Consider the following 5442-nt stretch of genomic DNA (forward strand, 5'->3'; position numbering starts at 1 on the left):
ATAGGGGTACGCGGTCTCAATGGGTTAAATAGTTCAATAATGAAACCTATATAATAGTTGCAACCATTATTATTATTCATGAGTATTATTACTTGCGCAAGCAATATTTCAAACGTTCTTTCACAGAGAAGCTGAGATTTTACAGTTTGGAACGGTCGACAGTACGTGCGAGCTCTGCTTGCGCACTAGTACATGTGTGCAACAAGCAAGTAGGCACTCGACAGAGTGCAGTTCTAGTTCTAGTTGTAACCATTTAATATCACAATCCATGTTAAAACATTTGTTATTGACAATAAAACATATCTAAATATTACTAAATGGCACATGTATAACTGAACCTCTTATCTCAACAGATAAGGGTCACCCTGCAACTGGGCTGTCTATTTCAAGGACAAAATCCTCAGGCTGGTTCGATTTTGAGTCGCTCCTGATCTCCACACAATACATCGGCTTTCATATTCTTAAGCCTGAGTTAAGCACAGTGGTGTCAAATAGCCGATTTCAAGCCCTCAAACGTGGTTCTGCAATGCACTGAGCTTCTATTTTAGTTGTGCACGCAATAAAACAGTCATCTGGTGCTTAATGGTCATTAAGTGTTCCATAAAATATAGGCAGTATGACTGTATGTATGTCTATGTGATATTACGTTGTTCAGAGAGAGAAATGTGTTGAGCACTGCTTTTCAGCATATTTGGAGTCTGGCTAGGATCAGATCCAATCCCAGGTTCCTGTTTGTTGTCCTGGGTTCTTTTGAAAGTGTCCTTGCACATAGTGAAAGACCTTCATTGCTTCATACAGGCTCACCACCTCTGGGATGTTATTCTCTAGTCTACGATATTAGTGACCTAGTGACGTTTGTCGATGAGGCTGCAGAGCGGTAAAGTCCTCATTGTTTATTTAACACTGGGAGTGGGAGTGTAAATGGACAGTCTGAGATTTAAATGAACACTGGATCTTACTGTGTAGAAGCCAGGTGCTACTGAAGGGCCCTAGCTCATGCCTCCAGGGTGCTGATGAGTTGCCACACAGGTGCAGGTAAGTACCAGCCTAGTCTAGATGGAAAGGGGGGTCCGTGCGCATAGGGTGGATTATTTATTCTTAACCTGTTAAGCCCCAGTGGGGTCCTATCACATCTATGGATTTTGCAGTACACCGATCAGTTGCTGCTGGTTGTGCCAATGACCAGCCTAAAAAACTGAGGTGACCGAGCCTTCACAGTGACTGCCCCCACTGTTTCAGAGCCTGGGTAATAGTGTAAGAAAGGGTTCAAAATGAACCACATGGGACATTTATTTTTCTTGGTACCTGGCAGAATCTCAAAATAGACCCTTCAAGGATTAAGAAAAAACAGGTTGCGGAAAGAAATCCACCCTATGCGTGCGGACCCGCCTTTCCATCTATATCCTACTATCCATAAACTGTGAAACCACTTGTCCAAGGTGGATTCTAGAGTATATTAGGCCACACAGGCAGCCTCTGGCTGTTGTATAACCTGCTGTCCTAGGCGCAGTGGTGGTTAAAGTAGTAGCTTTTTAGTCTTAGTGTTTGGCATGTAGGCCTACTGTGTGTGTGTCACACATTGTGTTTGCCTCTGTGGATGCAGTGTGAGTGTACATGTGACCCAGTGCAATTGTAGAGGTTGTAATTCTCTAGCCAACAATAATGAGTAACACTAATATTTTTTAATACCCATTAGCAGGTAGCTAATGCAAACATAAAGTTTTATCTGATAGGGAGTGTTGAATAGTATGGTCTCTGCAAACATCAATGTGACAGTTGTTTTCAGGAGGAAAATTATAATGCTGTGTTTAGTGGTAATTCAAATTGCATTTTCTATATAGCTTTAACTTTTTAACACAAAATGTTTTGTTTTAACAAAACAAATCAAAAACACTTTGAACCGTTAACTCCTATGACCATTCTTAAAGCACATAATAGGAGAAAAGGAGAACTTGTCTGCGTCGCTATCTGGTGAGGTCATGGTTTATGATTGTCTCAAAGGACAGAACACTTCCTTGTTAGCAGAAAGGATGTCTGGTAGCTCCTGTGTACCTAACAGGGACTTTTCAGTGCACTGAGTCATACCTACCTCACAGCTGAGTGATCACACATGTAGTCCATCAAGTTGAAAGACTGATGATATGAATCAAAATCCTTGTCATCGTTACATCAAACTAGCTACAGCTACACGTGGAGTGGTAACTGTCCAGACAGATGTGCTTTAGTTAAATCAATAAGTTCACGCCTTCACGGTCAGATTATGTGAAACAGCGACAGGCAAACAGTTACAACATCTGCTCTGTACTCATGTACTGGTTGCTTCCAGCACAGATATCATAATCACAGAATGCTGCAGGCTGTTTTTCTCCACAGTTTTTTCTCTCTCTCCTTTTTAACCTCACAGAACTAGTCAAACTAGATCCAAGACCTTGTATCTGAATGCAAGAGGCAAGCTGCAACCTGTGGATACAGGCCCTCAGAGCTAACATGTGGATGTGGGCATACAAAAGTCAGCCGTGACTTCTTAGATTGATGACCAGTTATTTACTGGATATACACACCATGGAAAGTTACTCATCCATAGACTTGAGAGGTAGAGAAATCAATGATGGGGTTTTGAGGAGGATGTTAATTGCTTGTTTATAAAACCATACCGATCTTAAACACTTGCAGGTGTATCAGTGACATGCAAATGCAAAACCTCAAAACTCAACCTCAAAACTCCTTTCTTAAAAAAATGAAAAATATAAGGCTATGGCCTAAAAGCACACCAACATTTTGGGTTTGCACATAATCACTTGTTTGATCCCCTCTCAGTTCTTGTCACTCTAGCCTACTACCTAAACAAAGCTAAATAAAAAAAGTGAAAAGAAAGTGAATTTGGTAAGAATTCGTTAAATAATGTGTTAACCACTTTGAACCTAGTCTCTCTTGCAGACCGTGACCGCGCTGTTTTTCCTTTCTTTTGCCAATGGGTACCCAGATTGCTTTGAACCTGTTGACTGGAGTCCCCAATGGATCTTTCAGAGGATGTTTTCACTCTATAGTCTATACTACATATCTTTGCCAAAAATAGCCAAACGATCAGATTGTGAAGCATTGTGAGCTTTGTATTTATAAATCTGCTATTTTCGCCGAATGTTTCCCCCAGAATAGGGACACTAGAGTTGAAGAGGTCAGCAGGTTTTTGTGCATATGTGAAAATGCAAAAAGACTGCAGTCAGACCCCTCTGTATTCACACCCCTCGGGAGTGTGAATACGGTTCACTTCTTATCCACATTGCTTAACCTTTGCATTGTGAACACAAAGTCCTCCAGGTTCACTTATCCCTGTTCCATTGTGTGTTTGTTCTCTTTAAGTGGACCAAGAATGTCGTATCTACAAGCATTCAATGTATCCTCAGAGCACAGACCTTTTTCCATCAGGAGTTGATGCACATTGATTGATTGATTGATTGATTGATTATTGACTGACTGACTGACTGACTGACTGACTGACTGACTGACTGACTGACTGACTGATTCATTCATTCAAGTAAGGGGGGAAGAGATTGGGTTTGGGTACTTTGTCCATAATGGTACATTAGGCTACATAATATTGGAGGATATTAAGGATGGGGGTCGGGGGACAATTCTAAAGCACTTCGCCACACTTTTTGAGTCCAGTACCATGGAAGTGCACCACTCATTTTCATTATATATATATATATATATATATATATATATATATATATATATATATATATATAAAATGTGTGTTCCCATATATTAAAAAGTATCAAACTCAGTAATTAACAGGGCCTGTCTTTGTTTTGTTTTTTACAACATGACAGCATTATGCTAATTCTGATTATTTTAGGTTGAGCTATGCTAAGCGGGAGCAAAACTATTGTGCAAAACTATCATCATTAAAGTAATGAGAATATGTCACTGTCCCTCCCTATTGTACGTTTGCGAACACGCTGTTTGTCCATTTCTCCACCAGAGGGCGCTGAAAACGCGGCTTAAATATGCACACCTGTTATCGTCACTTTACCAATCAATCAGTCAGTCAGTCAATAATCAATCAATCAATCAATGTGCATCAACTCCTGATGGAAAAAGGTCTGTGCTCTGAGGATACATTGAATGCTTGTACAGCCAGTATATAAAATTGTGTTCCTATATATTAGTAAAGTCTGATACAAGTATCAAACTCCCCAAATAAACCAGAATACTGGAAATCTACTCTACCGCTGTCTTGTTGTCAATGCAGCTTCAGTAATTAACAGGGCCTGTTTTATTTTTTACAACATGACAGCATTATGCAAATTCTGATTATTTTAGGTTGAGCTATGCTAAGCGGGAGCAAAACTATTGTGCAAAACTATCATCATTAAAGTAATGAGAATATGTCACTGTCCTTCCTTATTGTAGGCCTACATGTTTGCGAACACGCTGTTTGTCCATTTCTCCACCAGAGGGCGCTGAAAACGCGGTTTAAATATGCACACCTGTTATCTTCACTTTACCTGGCTGTAGTACTACTACTGCCACATATGTCAAGAATGTTATAATAATAATAATGCTGGCAGCCTGGCACAGGCAGCCTCCTCCAGTCCAGGCTACTAGCCCTACAAATACACCGGCAGGCTATGTATATTGTATGCTACTTTATCATGTCTTTCATGGTGTTAAAAGCAGACATGATACACTAACTAATAGGTCATTGATTGTGTTTGTGTCGTTTGTATGTTAAAGCATTTTTTATTTAACAATTAGGCTACTACTACTAATATATTTCATATTAACAATAATAATAATAGCAAAGATCATTATAACAATTAATGAATAAATGACGACTTATGACGTCGTCGATAATCTGACAAATCGTGAATCCAATCAGTTTTCCACCGACCTTGTTTGGCTTGTTGTTATTATGGGTTGATCAGGTCGCGGGAATTTCCCACGCGTGGCGCATGGCTTTGTATGAAGAAAGGGCTAGAGAACATGGACGGCGATGTGATGAATGATTGTTGACTGCTTGCATATTCAATTTGAAACATCCTTTGAATATTGACCAAAGAAAACGAGCTTTCAATCACATGCGTTTATTTATAAACCGTAAAATAGCAAACATGTAGCCTATAAATTAATTCTCCTCTCATCTGTAAATGTTTTGATGACGGCACCATCTCTTGACTATGGGGATATTATACTTATATATTGTTTTGAGGGTAATGTTGTCTGATTATGAAATCGCATATAACAGACGTTCTACACACTTGTACTTTGTCACAATATTTATTTTTTACTATGTTGTTGCCGGTATAATATTTTCTATAATGTGTTGACGTGTTGCAGCGCCCCTCTGGTAAACTAATGGACCATTCCAAAAGGAGGGGAGAGGGTGCTTGTTGCGTGACGCTCGTCGTCATCCTGCCTCACTCTGGCTGGCTCATA

This window comes from Protomyctophum bolini (genome assembly GCF_963924005.1).
Source record: "Protomyctophum bolini genome assembly, chromosome: 13".
Taxonomy (NCBI): Eukaryota; Metazoa; Chordata; class Actinopteri; order Myctophiformes; family Myctophidae; genus Protomyctophum; species Protomyctophum bolini.